The sequence below is a fragment of the Notolepis coatsorum genome (assembly GCF_963971535.1).
Source record: "Notolepis coatsorum genome assembly, chromosome: 17".
NCBI lineage: Eukaryota > Metazoa > Chordata > Actinopteri > Aulopiformes > Paralepididae > Notolepis > Notolepis coatsorum.
In genome coordinates, this window is record NC_140181.1 from 85,981,796 (window position 1) to 86,009,074 (window position 27,279).

Genomic DNA, 27,279 nt, shown 5'->3' on the forward strand with positions numbered 1-27,279 from the left:
AAACCTGGCGAGTTCCCTTAATATAACCTCGTCGCTCACCAACGGGGGAACGTTTGACACCGTCACCCTAATGGCATGTGTTGTGAGCGGCATCACAGCCACCAACGTATCACGTATGATCAAACCGTCCGTTATCAGTTGATAAACCTTACTCAAATCATCCAAGAAGAAAACAATACACCCATTCATCCTGGCCGCAGACTTAACGGCCGAAGCGCCTACTATTCCTGCAACGACGAGACCGCATTCCTCTACCGAACACGGAAACGCCGGCGCGACTTTGAAACCATGTTTCCTGGTCAGCTTAGTGAAGTCCATGCCACCGCGACAGCAGACAGCTGCCTAAGCGAACACTGACAACACTACCAGCCCACCATCAACACACAACCAGCCAAATAAACCCCAGTCCAATTCACAATTTGACAAACAACATAAAGATAGGAAAAGTTTAGAAAGACTCACGCGTTCCTCAAACTCTCGGCAGCACCACACTCACGCCACCCCGCTCCCACCATCCACACGCATGCGCACAGAGAGAGAGAGAGAGAGAGAGAGAGAGAGAGAGAGAGAGAGAGAGAAGAGAAGAGAGAGAGAGTAGAGAGAGGAGAGAGAGAGAGAGAGAGAGAGCGTTAGTTAAGCATTAGCTGAGTGGCTAACAGCAGCTAAAGTTAGCTGAGTTGGCTAAGAGAGAGAGAGAGAGAATTAACTCACTTTGTTTTAATTGAAACGTGGTCCAAAAAGTGTATGTCCACTGACTGTCCCCCAGACTGTTGTCGATGTATATCCATTCCACTCACTGCCCACTGTCCAGACTCCAGACTGAATCACAAGTTCACAACACACAGCTTCGAACATGTTGCAAACTGTGGCTAAGGAAAAAACTGGCATCGCCGCGTCGGCCAATCAGAGAGCGTCTCCGCGAAATGCGGCTATGGAAATTCTAGACGGAAATTCTAAACCAGTATAAACTAAACTAGACCGCTTCAAATCGTGCCCGGATTCCAACATAATAGTCATATTTCAACGCACAACGCGTTACGCACTGATTGGCTGTGACGGATACAGCGATCGAACAGTGACGCGCATTCAGAGCGCTATCGCGTCTAGCCCGGGCCGAGAAATACAAACAAATAAAAAAAATAAAAAAGTGAGTCACTTCCTGTTCCTGAAAACGAGTATTTTTTTATTTTATATAGTAACGTTATATTGTGCATTGGAAACACAAACATACTTAAAATGAGTAAATATTATTAATTTTAAACATGTTTATATTATTTATAGGGCTATAAAACAAAAAACAAAAAGATACTTTTTCTTGTGGCCTGAAGGGGGGGCGGCGCCCGTGCGCCCCTAGTGGCAGAGCCGCCACTGCAGTAAGGGGTCATCTTACCAGATCAGAAGTAACAGTAAGGGGTTAGCTTACCAGATCAGGAGTAACAGTAAGGGGTTAGCTTACCAGATCAGAAGTAACAGTAAGGGGTTAGCTCACCAGATCAAAAGTAACAGTAAGGTTATCTTACCAGATCAGAAGTAACAGTATGAATGAATGAATGAATGAAAACTTTATTAACAGATTGCAGAATGGGTACAGTGCAGTACAGCTCAATACATACAATTGTTAAGGGGATGCAGACCAGAGAAAGACTTTCGTCTTGTTTCCACCAGGGTCCCCCATTTCCAATTCATCGTAACATATATGACATGGCGGGGGTTGTGTTCGGACATTTACAGGGGCCAGTTTCGAGTTGCAGTCTCCCTTAGGTGTTTTTTGAGAGTGTTTTTGAAAGTGGGTAGTGATTCACATTCCTTTACAGCTTTGGGTAGGGCGTTCCACATTGATGTGGCATAATTGCGAAACGTGTTTAGTCCCTTGTTTGAGCCGAATCTGGGTTTAACATGATTTGTGGAGCTCCCTCTGGTGTTGTGATCGTGGTATTCACTGACCTTTGGGAAGTATTTAGTCATGTACATGGGTACCTTGGTCGTGTAGTGTATCTTGTAGACCAGGCCCATTGCAAGTTGCTGTACTCTGTCGTCTACTCTAAGCCATCCTAGGTTGTCAAAGTGGGCAGGGGTGAGGTGGGTTCTAGGAGTAAGGTCAAGCAGTAGTCTGACCAGTTTGTTTTGAGATGTTTGTAATTTTGTTTTTAGCGCCTTTGAGGTGCTTTGGTAAGGGGGTTATAAGGGGTAAGGGGTTATCTTACCAGATCAGAAGTAACAGTAAGGGGTTAGCTCACCAGATCAGAAGCAACAGTAAGGGGTTAGCTCACCAGATCAGAAGCAACAGTAAGGGGTTAGCTTACCAGATCAGAAGTAACAGTAAGGTTATCTTACCAGATCAGAAGTAACAGTAAGGGGTTATCTTACCAGATCAGAAGTAACAGTAAGGGGTTAGCTTACCAGATCAGAAGTAACTAAGGTTGCAACTTGCCACCCGTCCCGTAAAATACGGAATCGTCCCGTAATTGGAAACTAAAAGACGCGTTCCGTATTGAACTGATACGGGATGCACTTTGTCCCGTATTTTAAGGTCGGGGAATGTGAGAGCGCCGCTGTCCGCAAGTCAGTCAATGTTGCCAGTTTAGTGAGAGAAGTGAGCCAGCCGACCTACAAAAACAAGCCAAAAACAAGCAAAATTGTGCCAAAAGTTGCGGAAAATAAACAGACTTGGCAACTCTGGTATGACGGTAGTGCGCTCAGCAGCTCACGACCTATGAGAATTAGCGCTTTCACGTTGCTAAGATACGTTCTGTGCCGTTGTGCCAATCCTCTGTCTGTGCGCTGCCAGGTGAAAATGTCTACAGCAGACACTCCACCCAGCAGACACTCCACCGCATCCTAAAAAGACAAAACGCCTCCAGAAGTACAGACCTGAGTGGGAAGAGGCAAACCCCTGGCTTGATAGCGTCAGTGGAGATGTTTATAAAGCAAACTGCAAAGTATGTAGGTGTGTGTTTTCTGTGGCGCATGGTGGACTAACTGACGTCAGACAGCATGCCTCAGGAGAACAACATTCCCGAAATATAAGAACGCAAAGGACCCAAGCATAGGTTTCACAGTTCTTAATGACTGAAACATCTCCTGAGATTGATTCGGTATGGGATATTACATCTTATTTATCTGGTTGTGTTTTTAACGATAGGTTATGTAGATAACCTAGTTATATTAGTATTGGCTGAGCTCCCGCTCTGAGCCTTACGAGATACTCTATATCGCCTGTGATACCTAATGTATCTCCCACGAACAAAAACACATGCACCCCACCTGTATGGGGCCCCGCCCCTTATGGTGGCACCACCCATATAATCATGACTCTGGTCATGACACACCCTTCCTCGCCAAAAACCCGTCCCAGGAAAAGATCCCTCAAGAGGGAACTCAGGGCGCGCAGAGCGGGAGCTCAGCCAATACTAATATAACTAGGTTATCTACATAACCTATCGTTATATTTCGTATGGCATCGCTCCCGCTCTGAGCCTTACGAGATAATGGGGAAGAGCGGGTGCGAGACCCGACAGATGTACCCCCTGAGGACCCGTAAGCCCACATCAAGGGGTGCGGGGAGCCCTGTCACCCCATCCTTCCTAACGAAGGGGGGGCGCAGTCAACTCCACCTGAATGCGAACAAGAGGGAGCCAGAACCCCTTGAACACACCGTACAGGCGGAACCACGTGTGACTCAACACACTGCGGCCCATACCCATACACTCCCGCTACCCGACCAAAGGACGGGAAGCAGGAAAGGCCACAGACCCCAGAACCGCCTGGGAGACAGAACCCCCGGTCATGTCCATGAGGTAAAACCTTACAAAGGGGCCCGGTGAGGACCATGAAGCTGCAGCACAGATGTCCTCCACCGAGGCCCCACCCAGGAGAGCGGCAGAGGCAGCCACCCCACGAGTGGAGTGCGCCCTGACGCCCCCAGGGGGATCCTGCCCAGCCAACGTGTAGCAGAGGGCAATACCCTCGCACAACCAATGGGACAGGCGCTGCTTCGACAGTGCCTTACCAGCACGAGCCCCACCGTAACAGACAAAAAGCTGGTCGGTAACCCTGAAGTCCTGAGTACGGCTGAGGTAAAACCCCAAAGCACGGACTGGACATGACAGGTGAAGGCCCGCATCTAACTCACTAGTGTGAGGAGGAGGACGAAAAGCCTGAACCACAATATCCCGGGAGCGGAAGGAACTCCGGATATTCTTAGGCACGAAAGCAGGATTAGTCGCAGAGTGGCACCGCAATCGGTCCGAAAAGACAGGCACTCTGGACGTACCGAGAGAGCACAGAGCTCACCCACGCGTTTAGCGGAAGTGACAGCCAGTAGGAACGCGGTCTTGAAAGACAGCCGTCCCAACGGCGCCTGCTCGAGCGGCTCAAACGGGGCCAAGGACAACCGACCGAGGACCAATTGAAGATCCCAAGTCGGAGCCAAGGAGCGTTGCACCGGCTTAACGCGTCGAGCGCCAAGCAGGAAACGCTTCACAAGAGGGTGGCTGAACAAGACATCCCCCTCAAATCCCTCATGATAGGAGGATATAGCTGCTGCATATACCCTCACTGTCGAAGCCGACAGACTATCAAGGAGAGACTGGAGATAACCCAGAACAGCATCCAGGGGGCAGGAGACTGGGTCCCAGCCCCCCCCCTTACACCATTCTTGGAACGCACGCCACCTGCCCGCGTAAACCGCGACAGTGGAGGGAGCATGCGCACACCGGATGGTATCAACCACTGCGGGATCCATCCTCTCCAGACTCACCCTCCCACCAGCCACACCACCAGGCGTTGACCCAACACCGGAGGCTGGACAAGCACTCCGTTGTGCTGCGAGAGGGCCGTCGCTGACCACGGAATGACCCAAGGAGGAGCGACCAGAAGCTGGATTAAGACCGGGAACCACACTGACGTGCCCCGGTCCGGCGCGACCAGGATCACCGTCCTGCGCTCCCTCCGTATCCGCTCCAACAGCTGACTCAACAGCTGTACAGGAGGGAAGGCGTACAGAAGACCGGGCGGCCACGGAAATGTCGAGAAGGCATCCACCCCCAAGGGGGGATGATCCGCTCGACTGAGCGAGAACCACAAGGGGCACTTGTGAGAACGTCGGCACGCAAACAGATCTACCGAGGCCTCCCCGAACCGATCCCAGATCTGTCTGACTATGTCGGGGCGGAGTTCCCACTCGTCGTGACGAGGACCGCCCCGAGACATTATATCCGCCGCCACATTTTCCGTACCAGGAACGTGGAGCGCCCGCAGACTGCGCAGCCTGCGGGATGCCCATAGCAACAGTTCGCGCGCCACCCGGAGCAGGCGGGCGGAACGAGTCCCACCCTGCCTGTTGATATACGCCGCCGCCGTCACATTGTCCGTCCTGATCAAAACATGCTGGCCTACCACCAGGTGGCCGAGCCGTTTGAGGACCAGGAGGACCGCCTTCAACTCCAACACATTGATATGCAGGACAGCTGGGTCGGCATGACCCGTCCAGCTGCCCCCCACTGCGTGGGTCCGAAACGCCCCTCCCCAACCCGTGAGAGAGGCGTCGGTGAAAACCGTGACGTGGGAGCCTCTGCTGCCCATGGGGACCCCAGCGGAGAGGATACCCAGCCTCCCCCAGTGGGCGAGATCCCCCCATATCGACAAAGGAACCGTCAACCGTCTCCCTTTGCCCCACACCGGATCTATTCTCAAAGAGAGAAACCACCTCTGTATCCGCCTCATAAAGAGGAGGCCAAGAGGAACCACCGTGTGGGCCGCCGACATAAGGCCCAGCAGACGCATCACCTGCAGCGCCGTAACCGTCCCTCCCAGACGGAAACCCCCGAGCGCGTGACGGAGATCCCCCCGACGCTGCTCCGAGAGGGTCGCAAGCATGGGCTTCGACCTCAACGTCAAGCCCAAGTACTCCACCTGTTGACTGGGAAGAGGGGTACTCTTCTTCCAATTCACAGCAAAACCCAGGCTGGTGAGGAATTCCACCACCAGTCGAGTATGAGACCTGGCAACCTCCTCTGAACGGCTGAGGAGCAGAATGTCGTCGAGATAGAACAAAACTCGTATCCCCCGACGACGTAAAGGCCCCAGAGCAGCCGCCACGCACTTGGTGAATGTGCGGGGAGCCAGAGAATAACCGAACGGCATTCTGTGGTACTCGTACGCTACGCCCTGAAAAAGGAACCGTAGGAACTTCCTGTGAGGAGGGAAAATGGGTATGTGAAAATACGCATCCTTCAGGTCTATGGAGGTGAACCAGTCCCCCCTCCTGACAGCAAGCAGGAGGAGTCGGACGGTCAACATCCTGAATGGTCTCACTACAATCAACCGATTGAACATGGACAGATTCAGTATAGGTCTGACCCCCCCAGTTTTCTTGGGCACCAGAAAATAGCGGGAGTAGACGCCTGACATTGCGTCCTCTCTCGGGACCACAACGACGGCCTGCTTCGCCAACAGAGATCGAATCTCGTCGGCCAGGGCTGTCACCGCGCCCGACCCTGACAATAGGGTCGGCACCAAACCTGAGAACGGAGGATGGGGCCGCGCAAACTGCAAAACCAGCCCCGCCTCTAACGTTCTCCTCATCCACCGATTCAAGGGACATTCCCGTCGCCATATGTGAATATAATCCCACAGCGCCCCCGCCGTCAACTGACGCTGGGCCGCAAGGAACAGCAGATAATTGGCCCGGTCCCCCCCGTCGTGCAAAGCACCCAAGGGGGGACCCCGACAGAAAGGGCCGGTTTGATACGGGAGGAGCGGTCATCAAACTTGTGGACACACACTCACCCCCTGAACACCCCTCCAGCACACGCTGAGGAGCCGTTCCGCAGCCAGACACGCAAGGCCTGAGGACCCCATGGGCTCCTACACGCCGAAGCCCTGCAGTGATATTACTACCACTCAAATCACGCCAGCCTCTCCTTTGCAGACCACTGCCGGTTTGACGGGAGTGGGAGGCAACAGCGCGATACCCCGCCTGGCGAGGGCGAAGCCGGGGTAACCCCTGCTGAGCATTCAACAGAAGAGGCACCGAGTCCCCCTGCTGACCACTGAAGCTAGTGGCAGCTGCAACACCAGGTTCCACCCACCCACAACCTGCGGTGTAGGAACCACGCGACGACGGAACATTCTCACGGACAGACCCAGGCTCAGCCATCAACTGGGTGTCAGCCCCTGTCTCCATGAGAAGCGAAGAATGGGGCCGCATACGCTTCAAAGAAGGTTCGCGGCCCGCAGCCAAAGGAGAACGCTCAAAGCCCCGCTTCTGGGGATACCAGAGAGAGGACCGAACGGGGAGCGGGCTGCTCGCGGCAAAATGACGACGGGGTGGTTTACCAACCCCGAAATCACCAAAAATGGCCGATCCCTCGGCCGCCAAGACTGTCGGCCTTGCGAAACCCTGTCGATTCTCCAACCAGGGCACCACTGGCGGGGGAAACATGGCCGCCTGTCAAGGATCTCGCCACAGTCGTTGACGAGACCGTGCTCCCACCCCTGGCTGCACAGCGTGAGGCGGTGTAGGACCCGAATCAAAAACCGCCTGCGCCTCCACAGAACGCCCAAAAAGACTATCTGTGGAAAAAGGAGTCGTGAGGAGAGAAAACCTATCCTCTTCCCCAAGAGGAGACTGCTCCAACCAAAGATGCCTAACAACCAAAGTCGATAGCATCCGAATCCTCCCCGCAGTTATAGCTTGCGACTGAGTCAAGATCTCTATAACACCACAAACATGAATCACGTTCATAGTGTCGGTTGGACTCAAAGACCTACAACCCGACGCCATCTTGGATAGGAAAGTAGCCAGCTGAGCCACAACACTGGCCGCCGCTAAATGCCATCCTGCAGCAGTATACCACTCATCCGTCCATACTGCCACCCTCCGAGCCGACATGCTATCAAGCAACGGCCGGGCGGAACGTCGTTCATCCCCGCCTGGGCACAACAAAGAAGCTACCTGGCTACTTAGCCAAGGTACCCCCGGGCTGCACCCCGTCGTCAGCCCCTTCACCCGCAAAAAAGGTAAATAGAGCTCAGCGAACCCCCCCACACCCACCACCGACTGACCTTCATCAATGAAGGTGGCAAGAGGAGGGAAAAGCGGAATCCCGCGGCGGGGATTATTAGACATTCCAGCGTCAACATCAGCGTTAGCAGAAGAAGCAGTAGTAGCATTAGCATTAGCAGTAGCAGTAGCATTAGCGTCAACAGCATGTTCCAGGATCGCCAAGACATCGCCCACTACAGTGGAACGATCGCCAAGCCGCCCCGGCCCTGGTGCCGAAACATACTCCACAGCACGACCAACACCGACATCGACGCCTACTGACACAGACCTCACCTTTGTACAAGCCGACCCGATAGACAAACCTTGCACGCTGCCCCTCGGTCCGTCGCCGTCAGCCGAGGAACCACCAGCACAGGTCTGCGTCGTCGAAACAAGCTCCGGAGAATCCAGGGAAACACAATCCTCCGGTAAGCCCTCAACATTATTAATCTTCCTTAATCTTTTCATTCCGCTAGCTCGCATGGTGCATAGCATCCAGTGCGCTGGGACGAAAATAGAGGAAGGGTGTGTCATGACCAGAGTCATGATTATATGGGTGGTGCCACCATAAGGGGCGGGGCCCCATACAGGTGGGGTGCATGTGTTTTTGTTCGTGGGAGATACATTAGGTATCACAGGCGATATAGAGTATCTCGTAAGGCTCAGAGCGGGAGCGATGCCATACGAAATATAACTATGTCAGTATTTCTATTTACCTGCCCTGGCAGCCAGGAGCCTACATATTGGCTGCTGATGGGGGCATAGTCTAGGCTATTTCAGTTGACTAATATGGTTGATTTTTCATTAATGTTGAGTTTTTAAAGTCTAATAAATAAACATGTATTTATATTAATCAATATAATTAAATAGTGCGCCCATTTAAACTCTTATGTTGTTATGCTCATCTGGAAAACGGAATTCTTCATAATGGATTAACAGTTAATAAATACATAAATAATATAATTCATAAATACATAAATGCATAAATACTTAAATAAATACTTAAACACAAATAAATAAATAAATAAATAAATAAATAAATAAATAAATAAATACATACATACATACATACATACATACATACATACATACATACATACATACATACATACATACATACATACATACATACATACATACATACATACATACATACATACATACATACATACATACATACATAAATAAATAAATAAATAAATAAATAAATAAATAAATAAATAAATAAATAAATAAATAAATAAATAAATAAATAAATAAATAAATAAATAAATAAATAAATAAATAAATAAATAGTGTTCAGACAACAATATAAAAGTCATACTGTTCAATTTCATTTCATTTCAATTTTATCATCCCACTCCTCCCCTCTAGGTTACTGCAGCTGAGGTGACACAGGTACCACACGGTTAAACACAACCTACAACAGTGCTGACTGTTTGTTTTCTATGCATTTCAGGAGTTTGGGGGGCTGGCTCCCCCAAATAATTAAATAACATAACCCTAACCCTAACCCTAAAACCGAAATAAAGTAAAAAAAAATATTACAAAATCCGCAAATTTTCGCCCCAAAAAACCCCCCAAAATTCCCAAAATGTTTTCTCTTGCACGCTTTGCGCACGCTCTATGACAGGTGTCCCTTATTTCTATTAGTGAAAGGTGGCAACCCTAGAAGTAACAGTAAGGGGTTAGCTCACCAGATCAGAAGTAAAAGTAAGGGGTTAGCTTACCAGATCAGAAGTAACAGTAAGGAACAAAACAACGCTGGTTTTCAAACTAAAAAGGAGTCCATGGGTTGTCCCCGGTGTGTGGGCTCCTGTAGCGTGGCAGTGTATACAAACCAATAGATAATCTAGTAAAGCAATACATACAAAAGCAAACCAATGAGTACAAACCGATGAATGTTGCATGCAGTTCTAGGGTGACCAAACGTCCTCTTTTGCCCGGACATGTCCTCTTTTCACACCCTGTCCAGGCGTCCGATTTTTTTTTTTTTTTTATAAATTCATGAAAATGTCTGGGTTTTCCACCGGACCATTATGCATGCACTTAAATTGACTGGCGCATTGACTGCTTTCAGTGCTATGTGGGCAGGCGGCTCTATTACGCTCGCACACAAACAGAGGAGGAAGCAGACAGATCGGACCAGCATTGATTCTGCTCACTCACAATGCCAAAGCGAAAATGTACAGTACATTACTGATGAACTGCAGAGATAATTTCCAATTTACTGTCCCGGGCGAGACAACACGGGTGCAACACGTGCAAAGCTTGACCATAATGTTTTTGTGTCTAATAAAGGTGCTGGAGATCTCAAAGCTCACATGGACACAGAAAAACTGTGCAAGGCGAGAGTTTGATGGCAAAGTTGACCGAATTGATTGAAGTATGCAGCTATACAGAGAGAGAAAGAAAATAATTTAAAACTATTTTGATGCCTCAAAATTATGTTTTGGTTTGATTTATGATGATATAAGATGCTACATCTTAGAATGATACAATCATTCTAAGGATTACATGTGTAATAAATTCGTTTGTACACTAATAGCAAATTAACAAATAAACAAGTAATCAAATCCGAAACTGCATAGTGCACTTTTAAATTAGTATCTTTGTGAGTTACTGTTTTATAATTTGCATTACATTGAAAAGATACAAAGATATATTTTTTAAAGCTGGATTTAAAACACACACACACACAAACACACAGAAACAGAATGATTGAGAGAAAGAGAGAGAGAGAGAGAGAGAGAGAGAGAGAGAGAGAGAGAGAGAGAGAGAGAGAGAGAGAGAGAGAGAGAGAGAGAGAGAGAGAGAGAGAGAGAAGAGAGAGAGAGAGAGAGAGAGAGAGAGAGAGAGGGGGAAGAGAGAGAGAGAAGAAGCTGTGAGGTTAGAATTTCGATTTGTCCATGCCTTCTATTCCCTGTGCCTCATCATCAAAACAACAGAAAATTATATTTTCATCACCTGCATTTGTCCGAAATATTGATGGTGGTATGGAAACAACTAGAGAGCAGAAGAAGATAAGAGGAGAGGGGGAGGGGGAGAGAGAGAGAGAGAGAGAGAGAGAGAGAGAGAGAGAGAGAGAGAGAGAGAGAGAGAGAGAGAGAGAGAGAGAGAGAGAGAGAGAGAGAGAGAGAGAGAGAGAGAGAAACACAAAAGGAATCAGTTGGTTGTGTTATGGTGGAACATGTTGCACAGTCCAATCAATATTTCCAGGCCACAGCCAGCATCAGTCTTGGAAATAAACAGTGCTTGATAAATCACATGGAGAATCACTTCTAGCCGGGCAAATCTATCAGGAAGATCTCTCCCACTGAATAGTGTTGTGTGTTGTGTGTGTGTGTGTGTGTTTGTGTGTTGTGTGTTGTGTGTTGTGTGTATGTGTATGGTGTATGGTGTATGGTGTGTTGTGTATGGTGTATGGTGTGTTGTGTATGGTGTATGGTGTGTTGTGTATGTGTGTTGTGTATGGTGTATGGTGTGTTGTGTATGGTGTATGGTGTGTTGGTATGTGTATGGTGTGTTGTGTATGGTGTATGGTGTGTTGTGTATGGTGTATGGTGTGTTGTGTATGGTGTATGTGTGTTGTGTATGGTAGGGTGCCCACCTGTCCCGCGATTTTTTCTTTTTTATCTTTCAAAGATTATTATTTTAAAAAATGTTTTAAATGTTGTTAATTAATGCCTCATTCAAATACCCTCTTATATTTAAAATAAAAAAATCGGGCGACGTCACAAACCAATGCATTACGCAGCCGAGCAATAGTATCCAGCTGCAGGACCACAGCACCGACACACTCAGGACCGCGACACTTTGCGGACCCACACTCTCCAGACCCTCGCTCCCATTGGCTGATTTGGGTCACGTGACCGTCCCACCCAATGGCTGAATTGGAGTGGGACGGTCACGTGACCCAAATCAGCCAATGGGAGCGAGGGTCTGGAGAGTGTGGGTCCGCAAAGTGTCGCGGTCCTGAGAGTGTCGGTGCTGTGGTCCTGCAGCTGGATGCATCTCCAGCCGAGGCTGCCGAGGCTGCCGAGCAGCTCACTCGAGTCTCGCGAGTCGCGCTGCCTGTCACCTGTCCGAGCGAGGCCGGGGCAGCTGTATGTGTGACGTCAGTCACTCGAGTAGTCAGAAGAAAGACCGCCATATTACTGATACAAGTTGTTTAGCTAGCTAAGAAAAACAAGGAAATGGAGGCAAAAAAAGAGACTTTGCTCATATAACAGAGACTGGGACAAGAAGTATACGTGGCTGAGATCTGTTTCAGATGATCCCCAAAAGGTAGAATGCAGGATCTGCCACAGGAGCTTCACCATCACCCATGGAGGAGAGGGGGACGTCACGTATAGTTGTCAGAGAGCGCCTCTTCTGGCAAGTCTGGCCCGACTATTATTGAGAACTGAATCAGAGGGTCGGTTTGTTATAATAACAGAATACACGGGGAGTATCGCCGGGACACTGTCCAGAGGGAAGGGGGCAATAGAATCCGGAGGCTAATATCCCCAAAACCGGAGGTGAGTTTAATAAGATTAATAACAAAATTAGCTATATATAGCCTACCGTTTGCGTCGAATATGATATAAAGGCATTTAAATAATAATTAATTTCTTTCATTTTAATTAGCAAAAGAAAATGTAATACTCCGCCCCCCCCCCCCCCCCCCCCCCCCCTACGTGTCCCGCATTGTCCCACAAAAGCAGTGCTGCTGTCCTGCGACTGAACCATTTTGACCTGGTCACCCTAGTAGTGTATGGTGGTAAGGTAATAGCATAGGGCTTGGGTGTATTTCCTTATGCAAGCATAGTTGTTTGATGACTTTGATAATTTGGTTGCTTCTGCTGTTGTTGATCCCTCCTCCTCCTTCTCCTCCTCCCCCTCCTCCTCCTTCCCTTCTTCCTCTCTCACCTCCTCCTCCTCCTATTTCTCCCCTCCCCTCATCCCTTGTGCTGTTATTGCTGTGATATTTCCCCGTCCTCCATCCCAGTAGTATTTGGTTGGTGAAATTGCACCTTTTTCCTCTACCCCCCCTCGGAGTGCTCCTCTTCGATTTCCTGTCCGGGTGGCTGCAATCACTCTCGCCTTGTCCTTGGTCAACGACCTTGGCGGCCAACACCCCCACGATCTATCGTCATGGAGATGACCCCACATCTATCACAGTGGAAACAACCCTTTTTGCATGGCTCCGTGCCACGCCCCACACCAAGGACTAACACAGAGCACACACTGGCACACATTCTGAAGACACACACAGACACACATATATGAACACGCGCCTACAGATAGATCTCACACGTGTCTTAGAAAGTGTCATCTTGCGAGTCGTTGCGGCAGTGGTTCCTGTGAGCAGCGGTGGTTCCTGTGAGCGGCGGTGGTTCCTGTGAGCGGCGGTTCCTGTGAGCGGCTGGTGGTTCTGTGAGCGGTGGTTCCTGTGAGCGGCCGGTGGTTCCTGTGAGCGGCTGGTGGTTCCTGTGAGCGGCCGGTGGTTCCTGTGAGCGGCTGGTGGTTCCTGTGAGCGGCTGGTGGTTCCTGTGAGCGGCTGGTGGTTCCTGTGAGCGGCCGGTGGTTCCTGTGAGCGGCTGGTGGTTCCTGTGAGCGGCGTCCGTTCCTGTGAGCGGCGTCCGTTCCTGTGAGCGGCCTGTGGTTCCTGTGAGCGGCTGGTGGTTCCTGTGAGCGGCCGGTGGTTCCTGTGAGTGGCCGGTGGTTCCTGTGAGCGGCTGGTGGTTCCTGTGAGCAGTGGTGGTTCCTGTGAGCGGCTGGTGGTTCCTGTGAGCGGCCTGTGGTTCCTGTGAGCGGCTGGTGGTTCCTGTGAGCGGCGGTGGTTCCTGTGAGCGGCCTGTGGTTCCTGTGAGCGGCTGGTGGTTCCTGTGAGCGGCGGTGGTTCCTGTGAGCGGCCGGTGGTTCCTGTGAGCGGCTGGTGGTTCCTGTGAGCGGCGGTGGTTCCTGTGAGCGGCTGGTGGTTCCTGTGAGCGGCCTGTGGTTCCTGTGAGTGGCTGGTGGTTCCTGTGAGCGGCCGGTGGTTCCTGTGAGTGGCCGGTGGTTCCTGTGAGCGGCTGGTGGTTCCTGTGAGCGGCTGGTGGTTCCTGTGAGCGGCCTGTGGTTCCTGTGAGCGGCTGGTGGTTCCTATGAGCGGCGGTGGTTCCTGTGAGCGGCCTGTGGTTCCTGTGAGCGGCCGGTGGTTCCTATGAGAGGCTGGTGGTTCCTGTGAGCGGCCGGTGGTTCCTGTGAGTGGCCGGTGGTTCCTGTGAGCGGCTGGTGGTTCCTGTGAGCAGTGGTGGTTCCTGTGAGCGGCTGGTGGTTCCTGTGAGTGGCCGGTGGTTCCTGTGAGCGGCTGGTGGTTCCTGTGAGCGGCTGGTGGTTCCTGTGAGCGGCTGGTGGTTCCTGTGAGCGGCCGGTGGTTCCTGTGAGCGGCTGGTGGTTCCTGTGAGCGGCTGGTGGTTCCTGTGAGCGGCTGGTGGTTCCTGTGAGCGGCTGGTGGTTCCTGTGAGCGGCTGGTGGTTCCTGTGAGCGGCCGGTGGTTCCTGTGAGCAGTGGTTCCTGTGAGCGGCTGGTGGTTCCTGTGAGCAGTGGTTCCTGTGAGCGGCTGGTGGTTCCTGTGAGCGGCTGGTGGTTCCTGTGAGCGGCTGGTGGTTCCTGTGAGCGGCTGGTGGTTCCTGTGAGCGGCTGGTGGTTCCTGTGAGCGGCTGGTGGTTCCTGTGAGCGGCTGGTTGTTCCTGTGAGCGGCCGGTGGTTCCTATGAGAGGCTGGTGGTTCCTGTGAGCGGCCGGTGGTTCCTGTGAGAGGCCGGTGGTTCCTGTGAGCGGTGGTTCCTGTGAGCGGCCGGTGGTTCCTATGAGAGGCTGGTGGTTCCTGTGAGCGGCCGGTGGTTCCTGTGAGCGGCCGGTGGTTCCTATGAGAGGCTGGTGGTTCCTGTGAGCGGCCGGTGGTTCCTGTGAGCGGCTGGTGGTTCCTGTGAGCGGCCTGTGGTTCCTGTGAGCGGCCGGTGGTTCCTGTGAGCGGCCGGTGGTTCCTATGAGAGGCTGGTGGTTCCTGTGAGAGGCTGGTGGTTCCTGTGAGCAGCCGGTGGTTCCTGTGAGCGGCTGGTGGTTCCTGTGAGCGGCCTGTGGTTCCTATGATAGGCTGGTGGTTCCTGTGAGCGGTGGTTCCTGTGAGCGGCTGGTGGTTCCTGTGAGCGGCAGCCTCTGCTGCGAGGGTCGAGGAAAGGAATTAGAGTCGAACTTTCTCTGGTAAAAAGTGAACGGTGCCCAAATAGAACTCCTTAGATGTTTTGCTAACATTGATGTGCTGTGATTAAAAGGGAGCGGAGATAAGCGGGGAATGAAAGAGACAAGAGAGACGAGAGGAATAGATAGAGAGAGAGATAGGAGGAATAGAGAGAGAGAGAGGGGGAGATAGAGACATAAAAGAACAGAGGAATGGCTACTTGATTAACTGCTTTGAATGAAACAAGCCCCACATCTATTTCCAGAGATTAGGAGTGACAAATAAGAGCCCAAATAGAAACCAGCTCATCATCATTTTCGCGAGCGTCACCGATGAGCGGCACGTTGACTTCGTCAACGTTTTTTGCAGTGTTTTCCCTCCTCAAAGTCATTACGTTAACCCACCGTGATAGTCGCTGTCGTCATCATCATCATCATCATCATCACCACCAGCTGACTGTGTCGATCCTGCTGAGGGTGATTGCGCTGAATTCTCAACATGCTATACTTGCTAATAGAATGCTAATCGGTCAGGAACCACATTGATATTTCATTTTCATTTCAAACCTTTATTTAAACTCGAAAGGCAACTGATGTTACTGTCACGTTAAGTGTACATACAGAAGCAAAGAAAAGGCATATAAAAACACATAGCATATAAAATCATAACAACAAGACAAGTAAAGATAACAAATCAATTAAAACATGTACAACTTTATTGACTTTCAAGCCAGGTCTATTTGCTCTGGCTTTCGGAGTTTTAAACAGTTTTTGAGAGACCTGCCTTTTTATGTGACATATTGTACTTGTTTTTATTGTGTGCTTTTATTAAATGTTTATGTTTTTAACTTTTTATGTTTTATCTTATGTTGTGGACTTGTACAGCACTTTGGCCAACTTTGTTGTTTTTAAATGTGCTTTATAAGTAAAGTGGATTGGATTGGATTGGACAGTGATTGGAGATCATGGTTTTAAACTCTGCAACAGAGGGGAGAATCTTAAGGACTGTTGTAGTTGGACCTGTGTAGGACCTCCTTCAACAAGCTCTGTCCCCTTGCTGAGAAACCTGCCTGCCGTTCCCCACCCAGTCCATGGCTGACGGATGCAGTGAGAGAAGAAAGACAGGTCCTGAGAGCGGCTGAGAGGAAGTATAGAAAATCCCACCTCACTGCTGACATCGCCACATATCACAACCTCTGGTTAGCATTCTCCAAAACCATTACTACTGCCGAAGCTTCTTTCTTTCACCATAGGATCGAGGCCTCTGCCAAGAACCTTCGCAAACTACATGCTACCATGTCCTCCCTCCTCACTCCCCCCCAGCCCCCCCCCCCCCTCTTCTCTCTCCGCCGAAGACTTTGCAATCTTCTTTGAGAAAAAAGCAGAGAATATCCGCAGCTCCTTCTCCCAACCCCCACCCATTCCAAATGCTGAATCGAGAACCTCATCCTTCACTCTGTCATCTTTCTCTCCCATTACAGACACAGAGACCCTGACACTGGTAACATCGAACCGTCCCACTACATGCCAGCTGGACCAGTTACCCTCCCCACTCCTCCAGACCATAGCACCGGTCATTTGACCTCCTAGACCCTAATCAGTCAGGCTTCAGGACTGGTCACTCCACAGAGACAACTGCACTGTCTATATGGTAATATATTGTAGTATACTATATTATATTGTACTGTACTATACTGTACTAGTATACTATACTATATGTACTCACTGTAGTATACTATACTGTACTGCACTGTACTATACTATACTGTAGTATACTATACTATACTGCACTGTACTATACTATTAAAAGAAAGAGACTGCACCGTTTAGAGGTACCAGTACAACTCAAGTGAACACTTATGCAAATGCAGTGCTTCCGTGTCAACGGTTGCCGTGTTAACAGGGGGAGCAGTGGTGCGCTGAGCCTCCTCCCTGCCACATCATTTGTTTAAGTCATCTGAACAAAAGCCAGGGGGGAGAGAGAGAGAGAGAATTACAAAATAATTAACAGCAAAAACACATACAAGATAAACTACAAAGCCTAGAGTCAACCATAAAAGACTACCAACAGCAACCTTGGAAAAATCCTCTGTATGATCATCAACCACAGACTCATACATTTCCTCACAAACAACAATGCCTTGAGCAAATCACAGATTGGCTTCCTACCAAATCACCGTACAACAGACCACATTCTCACCCTCAGCACCCTAATCGACAACCAAATAAATAAAAATAAAAGCAAAGTATACTCCTGTTTCTTTGACTTCCAAAAAGCATTTGACTCAATTTGGCACGAGGGTCTGCTGTACAAGCTGTTAGATAGTGGCATTGGTGGGAAAACCTACAACCTCATGAAGTCAATGTACACCAACAACACATGTGCTGTGAGGATTGAGGAAAAACACACAGACTTCTTTCCTCAAAGCCGTGGGGTTAGACAGGGGTGCAGTTTGAGTCCAACCCTCTTCAACATATACATAAATGAACTGGCAAAAACATTGGAACAAACTGCAGCACCTGGCATCCCTCTAGCAAACACAGAAGTCAAATGCCTACTGTTTGCAGATGATCTGGTGCTGCTGTCTCCAACAAAAGAAGGGCTACAGCAGCACCTTGATCTTCTGCACAAATTCTCCCAGACATGGGCACTGACAGTAAAGAGTAAACCTAACCAAAACTAAAGTTATGATATTCCAAAAAAAGGCCCAGCCTACAACAACACAAACACAAATTCCTCCTAGACACAATTTCCCTAGAATACACAAAAAACAACACCTCTCGGCCTTAGCATCAGTGCTACAGGGAACTTCAACCAAGCTGTGAACGACTTGAGAGACAAAGCAAGAAGGGCTTTTTATGCCATCAAAAGGAACATCAAGTTAGACATTCCAATCAAAATCTCGCTCAAAATATTAGACTCCGTCATATAACCCATTTCCCTATATGGTTGCGAAGTCTGGGGCCCACTTGCAAACCAAGACTTCACCAAATGGGACAAACACCCAATTGAGACTCTGCATTCAGAATTTTGCAAATCCATTCTCCGCACCCAACGGAAAACACCAAATAATGCATGCAGAGCAGAACTAGGAAGATACCCACTAATCATCAAAATCCAAAAAAGAGCATACAATCACCTAAAAGAAAGTGACCCAGACACACTCCACAACAAAGCCCTCACCTACAGAAAGACCATCGAGAGGTGCCCACTCAGCCAGATGGTTCTGGGACTCTGCTCACAAACACAAGCAGAGCCACCAGACAGAAACCACACTGGACTAAACCAAATTATAAGAAAACAAAAAGAAAACTATCTGACACATTGGAAAGAATCAACCCAAAACCAGAGCCAATTGAAATGCTATTTGGCCCTAAACAGAGAGTACACAGTGGCAGAATACCTGAGCACTGTGACTGACCCAAAACTAAGAAGATCCTTGACTAGGTACAGACTCAGTGAGCACAGCCTAGCCATCGAGAAAGGACGCCATAGGCAGACCTGGCTCCCAAGAGATGACAGACTATACCCACTGCACACAAGAAGAGGTGGAAACCGAGCTCCACTTCTTAACAACCTGCCCACTATACCAAGACATCAGAGACATAATACTTCCCACAAATTGCAAACACCCAAAGAGACTTTGAAAACATGGAAAACAACTCAAAACTCCCAAATACAACAATGTGCAAACACAGCAGCAAGATTTGTGAGCTGCTGTGACAAGAAAAGGACATCCAACGGAATACAACCACCATAAAGACTGTCAACCATACAAGATGTACTGATTTCTTTTGTTTTCTCTGTTTGATTTTTTTGTTTTGTTTGGCTTTGGCAATGTAAACGTATTGAAGTATATGAGCACTGGTTTCCAAGGAAGAAATCAACTGGAGATTGGTTTTAGAGACAATGGCTCGATGATAGCAGAAAGTTGTTTTATTCAGCATACAAAGCAAACAGCAGGTTTCACAGCACAGCAGCAAAGGTCCATCCTTGACACAGCCTCTTCCAGACTGAGTCCCTAGCAATGGTCAAACCGGGTTCTTATATCTAAATTGTTGACCCCTATTCTCATCAAGAATGAGCTGCTCCAAATCACACGTATTACAAAGGTTTCTTTGATAAACAGGTTTTAACAACAATGATCTTGTGATCGTGAGTCAGGGCCCCACCCTAGCTGGTTATCTGAGTTTCTGACATAAGCCATGTAAGAACAAAGATTTCAAAGAGTGTGGGTATTATGTGGAGGTCAAGGTATTGGCTGAACCAACAATCTTCTGTTATCTTATATAATGCTTTGGTCCTTCCTTATTTGAATTATTGTGTTGAGGTGTGGGGAAATACCTATGAAACCAACCTACTTCCTTTGGTTATGCTCCAAAAAAGAGCAATTAGGATTGTAACAAACGAGAGCTACAAAGCACATACAAATTCTTTGTTTTTAAAACTTTCAGTTCTGAAATTAATGGACCTGGTGGATTACAAAACTGCCCAGTTCATGTACAGAGTCATTCACCACAGCCTTCCTGACAAGATACAGAAATTGTTCTGTGAGAGAGCTGGACTCCAAAGATATAACCTTAGAGGGAAACTCAAACTGGAACAGCAATCTTCAAGACTAACCAGGAAGGCTATGTGTATTTCTCTGTGTGGAGTTACCTTGTGGAATAATCTGGAGGAGGAGATCAAATCCAGTCAATCCATAAATATATTAAAGAGGAAATTCAAAATGATGGTGTTCACAAAATACACCAGGGAGGAAGACCAACGTATTATATGAGAATGATTTGAAGGGTGACATGAGAGTATAGTCTAGTGTGTGTGTGTGTGTGTGCATGTGTGATTGTGTTGTGTGTAGTTGAAGTATTTGCAAATTGTATGGTATTACATGTATTGGTAATCGTGTCATACTTGCTGAAGTATATAGTCATTGATGGGGGATGGAAACATATAAGCTTTGCTTCTTCCATCTCCTTTTCAAACAGTGTATAGTTTTGGCTGTTTTATTTTTAAACTTTTGGGGGGGGGGGGGTTCCTCTTTTCCCATTTCATTTATTTTCAAATGTTGTTTTGCCGGACAATGGTAAATGTAGCCAAACTAACACTGTGGTTTGAAATAAAACGATTGAATCTTGAATCTTGAATCTGTGTGTGTGTGTGTGTGTGTGTGTGTGTGTGTGTGTGTGTGTGTGTGTGTGTGTGTGTGTGTGTGTGTGTGTGTGTGTGTGTGTGTGTGTGTGTGTGTGTGTGTGTGTGTGTGTGTGTGTGTGTGTGTGTGTGTGTGTGTGTGTGTGTGTGTGTGTGTGTGTGTGTGTGTGTGTGTGTGTGTGTGTGTGTGTATAAGTGTGCGTCATATGAAACTAGTTTGTGTGCTCAATTCATTTGCATTGGCTCTGATGAAGAGAAGCTGATGTGCCATAATTACTGGTGTTATTTGTCTAATAGCCATGTGAGTGTGTCTATATGGGTGAGAGTGGGTGTTTGTGTGTTTGTGAGGTATTGTGTGTGTAGTTATTAATATGTGAGTGTGTATATATGTGTGAGAGTGGGTGTTTGTGTGTCTGTGAGGTATTGTGTGTGTTAGTTAATCAGGTTACACAAAAACCAAAGGCCCCTAGCCTTCAGCCCCTCAGACATCTCAAATACACATAATCAATATTATTTATCTAGCTAGTTTTAACTTACTCTTAAATTGATTGGCCATATGAATTAAATGTTACTTCAGTATGTTTCCCATGAGAGAAAGAGAGAGAGAGAGAGGGAGAGAGAGAGAGAGAGAGAGAGAGAGAGAGAGAGAGAGAGAGAGAGAGAGAGAGAGAGAGATAGAGAGAGAGAGAGAGAGAGAGAGAGAGAGGGAGGTGGAATATGCCTGTGTGGGACCACTGCAGTAGAATAATGGTTGCAACATTACTCCTGCCCGGCCCCAACGTGTGCCAGGGGGCTGTGTGGCCATTTCATGCCAGCACTCAGGGAATGTAGGAGATGTTTATTCATGAGGAAGAGGGGAGAGAGAGAGAGAAAGAGAAGAGAGAGAGAGAGAGAGAGAGAGTGAGAGAGAGAGAGAGAGAGAGAGAGAGAGAGAGAGAGAGAGAGAGGGGGGAGGCTGGAGAAAGAGAGAGAGAGAGAGAGCGAGAGAGAGAGAGAAAGAGAGAGAGAGAGAGAGAGAGAGAGAGAGAGAGAAGAGAAATTATTGTATAAGTAAGAAATTGGGCTAGCGTTCCAAAAATCGAAACTATCCCTTTGATGTATTAACAAAAAAACACAATATGTTCTACTTCATTCCCCAGCCCTCTGATTCACTACCATGAATTTTCTATCCGCTCCAACGTGACCTTCATTCAGATGATGTAAATATGAACACAGCCCCTGCTGGCGCTTTCCTCCGCGTTGCATCCCGTAATTGTGAACGTCTCCGTGCAAGGAAAAATGGGGCCAACGCCGCCTTCTCAAGTGCGTAGTTAAGTCCTGTATACTTTTTTTTTTTTTTTTTCATCCAATACAATAGAGAGCGTGTTTCGCTTGCGCACGGCGAGTCGATGCGCCAGTTGAAAAGGACTGAGCTCAGCTGTGGGGCTGAAACGCTGCATGTGTTGAACTCTTTGCTCTAAGTCTGTGGTATTTAAGGGGAAATATTCATGCCATCAGCCCACGGTTGCCCATGGAGACTGTACACATTTATGTCCACAGTCTCACACATTATATAACCTTTTCCATTCCCCAGTAGTACAGTCACTTGTTTAGTCACATCTAGAATATTGTCCAATCATATTATGGTCCTCGGCATCAAAGAAGAAGCTGAACAAACTTCAGTTGGTCACAAAACAGAGCTGCCAGGGTAGTTCTTGCTACTACTACTACTACTACTACTACTACTACTACTACTACTACTACTACTACTACTACTACTACTACTACTACTACTACTACTACTACTACTACTACTGTCTACTACTTGTTATGGTTTGTAACCGACCCCAATCGCACAACACAAGACAGGTATGAGAGTAAGCCAAAACAGGGCATTTATTCATTACATAACAAAAGGCGGCACTGGGAGGGAGAACTAAGGGAGAACACAAAAAACACTGGAGTCAAAGAATATAGGGAAAATGCGGCACTTTGCCTTTAAGAGGCGAGCAGGCTAAGGGGCTAAGGCTAAGGGACAGAGCCAGGGCAAAAAGTCAAGGACCAGGACCAGGGGGCACTGGAGAGGGGGACAGGGACAGAGGCCCGGAGAGGCGGGCTGGAGACAGGGACAGAGAACAGGGTTAAGGCCTTGGACAGGGCGAGGGCCAGAGCTGCTTACAGGGATGGCAGGGTTCCGACGGCGGAGGCCTGGCACGGAGATCCTCCTCGGAAGCTGCAGACGGGCAGCGCAGAACACCGGGGTCCCAGAGGACCGGGGCGAAGAGACGCATCCTCCCGTGGAATAGGAAGCGATGTGCGCCGGCTTGACGTCTGGAGTGGGAGCGCGCCGGCTTGACGTCTGGTCTGGAGTGGGAGCGCGCCGGCTTGACGTCTGGAGTGGGAACACCACTCCAGGCCTGGCACGGAGATCCCCCCTCGGATGCTGCAGACGGGCAGCGCGTAACACCGGGGTCCCAGGGGACCGGGGCGAAGAGACGCATCCTCCCGTGGAATAGGAAGCGATGCGCACCGGCTTGACGTCTGGAGTGGGAGCGCGCCGGCTTGACGTCTGGAGTGGGAACACCACTCCAGGCCTGGCACGGAGATCCCCCCTCGGATGCTGCAGACTGGCAGCGCAGAACACCGGGGTCCCAGGGGACCGGGGCGAAGAGACGCATCCTCCCGTGGAATAGGAAGCGATGCGCGCCGGCTTGACGTCTGGAGTGGGAACACTGGAAAACCTCCCGTAGAGGATTAGAGAGCGCAGACGGTGTCCCACTCCAGGCAAAACGGCGACAGGTGGTGATGGCTGGCACGTCGTCTCACGCCGGAGATGCGGCAGGTGATGGTAATGTCCAGGACTCCATGAACACTGAACACAGATAAAGATACAGAGTCCAGAACACCGAACCAGCATACAGAACGACCCGACAAGGACTGGAGGGGAAGTCCAGGTATTTAAAGCCCTCTGGGGCGCTAATCATAACTTATGACAGCTGTGAAAGGTAGTCCAAGGGTGGGGGCTGGTGAAGAGCAGAGGAGAGTAAAACATCGCAAGGGTGGGGGCTGTTGAGGAGAGTAGACAGGGAAAGTCCAAAGGTGGGGGCTGGTGAGGTGAGGAGACAGGGAATTAAAGGTCCAGGGAACAGGCGAAACCTCACACTACTACTACTACTACTACTACTACTACTACTACTACTACTACTACTACTATGACCTGGGATCATTCCTGGGAAGCGAGTTATAGGGCGCAACGTGAATTCTACTATAAGCGTTGGCGTTTCTTGCCTGGACACGCTACTATTTACAAATCAAACGTATATAATAGGTATTATGTTTCATCATGAATGCATGAAAGGGGGGGGGGGGGGGGGGGGGCGTTTTTTTATGCTTTGATGGCCAGTAACGGCATTCGTGTTGAACACTACAGACACTGATCAGCTGGATCGATATGAAAACATTGTTGGATCAAGCTGAAATTGATGTCAGATAGTCCTTACCTGTGGTCGGGGGTATTCCAAAAAGAATATTCCAATTGTCTGATCGCGATTTCCAGTATTGGTGTCCATCTGGTCCCGGACATAATTTGGCACAACTTATGGATAGAGTGTGCCAAATGCTATTTCGAAGTGGTCGGATGAAGCGATTAACTCGGCTCCGTCTAAATATAGCGCCCAGAGACATTTGAGTGTAACACAGAGTTAGATATAAGGTTTCAAAGGGTGGGCGACACTGCCATCTGGCAGGATGCGGCCGGTATTGCACTTTGGCAATCTCAAAATCCTTTCCTATGGCAACACCGAGGTCAGTGGATGAATAATGAATAAAAATATTGAATAAAAGAAAAAACGACCAAAACCCGAGATATCTCGGGTCTGGCAGCGAGACCTGTTAAGCTGTAGACCTATTTTCAGAAATCTCACCTAAAGGTACATGCCTAAGTAAATGGAAGATTGCTCCACTTCTACAAGGCCAATTTGCATGTTCTTGGTATCTAGGAACATCTAGGGACCTGGGGGTATGTATTTCCAGTGTCAGAAATATTGTGTCTGTTACTAGGCTTGAGTAAATTGTAATGAAAAAAGGGAGAATATAAATTATGATTTATTTTTGCATCTGTGCCGGTGAATAACACCATGTTACAATTGTGAGCAAGCCGAGCTCGCTCACTGAGCTCATTCAGCACCTTCTTGAGATCAAGTGTAAAAGAATTCTAAGCAAATGAATAAAGGGAAGATGATTAAACAGAAGGATTTGAAGATACAGTAATAAATGATAATCGATTTTAATTATAAATTCATATTTGACCTTGAACTTGACCTTGACCTTATTATGGCCAAATCATACACCTATGGATAGGGAAATGGCTCCTCTTTCGAATGGCAGGGTTGAATCTGGATTTAGTCATTTCCTTGCGGTATTACCATAAAAGAGATACAATTAGAATTTTTTTAATAAATTCGTATTTTCGGTAAATCGTATAAAACATCGGTAAAAATTAAAATACTACTGACTACTGTTTTGATAGGGTTATGGTATTTACTCTTGGCTAAAAAAAATTTATAAATAAAACAGAACCTCTTAACATCCAAGGGCCCACATGTGGGCCCTCATGAGGACGATTCGCGACGCACCACTTTGCCGACCGCTAGCGGCTTGGGTCTGCATTTCTTTTAATACAATATATAGATGGAATTAAAGCCCTATTTGTTGCCTGTCAATTTCCCTTTCAGGTGACAAAATCCGTTCAGCGGTTCTCGAGTTACATGCCGATATGTGAGGCGTGCGCAAGTACACATTACCACCCCCGACCTCCGGGGGCTCTAGCTCCGTCAATCATTTGGCGATCTCGAAAGATTTTGGACAGGGTTGTAGCCAATGAGTGTGGCTTTCCAATGATACCCGATGATATGATAATTGGGGATCTAATACGGTCTCTATTGATCGATTTATGATAAAGAAAAGCAGGGTCCCACTAAAGGGGGACCTACGGGCTTAACAGGTTAACCCGAGATATCTCGGGTCTGGCAATTAAAGAGTTAAGTTTGTTTATACATTTTTTTACCCAGGGACAGTGCACATTAATGAACATCTTCAGTTTCCACATCAATGTAAATGTGCCAGATTTTAGCTTGTTTCCATCTGTAGTCCCTGTCTACCATGCATGTCTTTATGGTGTGAGAGGAAACTGGAGTACTCAGAGGAAACCCACGCAAACACAAGGAGAACATGCAAACTCCACACAGAAAGGCCCTCTGCTGGGGTTCAAACCCAGGACCTTCTTGCTGTGAGGCAGCAGTGCTAACCACTGTGCCACCATGCTGCCATGGTGGTGAAACTAACAGCTGACTGAAGGAAGATCTGAACACATGTAAGTTACTCTTTCTTTTGTTGGCATTTAACTTTCTTAAAAACACAGCCTTCTCCTGCCTGACGGGTTAGACCTGTGTTACCAGCTGTCAGCATGGAAGCGATGAAAGCTGCCAGATCATACAAACCGGTGTTGATGGTTGAGTATGAAAGATACACCCTCACCATGTACTGATCATAAGCTGGATGGCTCCTTCATCTGCCTTGTCTCTCCCATTTAACACAGAGCTAATTAGATACGTGGGGAGTCCAGTCTTACTGAGACGATCAAAGACATGTTCATGTGTGTGTGTGTGTGTGTGTGTGTGTGTGTGTGTGTGTGTGTGTGTGTGTGTGTGTGTGTGTGTGTGTGTGTGTGTGTGTCAGTGCCCATATTCTGCGTGAAAATCGGAGTCCCCGTGGGGGGAGGGGTGTCAGAGGGATTGGGAGAACAAATCCATACTGCAAGGAAATAATTGTTGGTGGAGAGGAAGAGGAGGAAGGGGAGGAAGGAGAGGAAGGGGAGGAAGAGGAGGAAGGAGAGAAAGGGGAGGAAGAGGAGGAAGAAGAGGAAGAGGAGGAAGGAGAGGAATGGGAGGAAGGAGAGGAAGGCGAGGAAGAGGAGGAAGGGGAGGAACAGGAGGAAGGAGAGGTAGAGCGGGAAGAGGACGAAGGAGAGGAAGAGGAGGAAGAGGAGGAAGGAGAGGAAGGGAGGAAGAGGAGGAAGATGAGGCATGGGGAGGAAGGGGAGGCATTACTCAAAGATTAATCTTGTTTGAGTCCAATTTTATCCACAAGAACTACCCTCAACTCTCACCACAGATGTAACTATCTTTTATATAGACCTTCAGAATTTAATAAAATGGTGGCCATTGGTTTTGATATGTTTATATAGGTGTTTGAGGATATCGTGAAGCCTTATAAAGCCAAAAGAAATGTATGGTATTTATTACATATTTTAACTTGAAACCGTAACACAATAGAAGGGTTAATGCACTTCTGATGGTCTCATGAGAGCTGGAGCAAGGACTCAGCCACCCCCCTCTTTTTCTCTCTCTCTCTCTCTCTCCCTCTCTCCCTCTGTCCCTATCTCCCTCTCCTGTCTCCCTCTCTCCTGCTCCCCCTCTCCCTCTCCCAGTGTCTCTAAGGTGAATGCTGCTGGAGGCTGACCTGTCCTTGGGTGCAGTGAAGGATTACAGCAGCACCGACCATGTGACCTCAATTCCCCCCTGCCTACATCGCCCGCTCTCAGCCAATCAGCTCCATGGCGAGAGTGTGTGTGTGTGTGTGTGTGTGTGTGTGTGTGTGTGTGTGTGTGTGTGTGTGTGTGTGTGTGTGTGTATGTGTGTGTGTGTGTGTGTGTGTGTGTGTGTGTGTGTGTGTGTGTGTGTGTGTGTGTGTGTGTGTGTGTGTGTGTGTGTGTGTGTGTGTGTGTGTGTGTGTGTCTGTGTGTGTGTGTCTGTGTCTGTGTGTCTGTGTCTTTGCATATTCACACACATTACTACGTGTGTAAAGGGTGTGTTTGCGTTAGTCATGTGTGCATACTGACT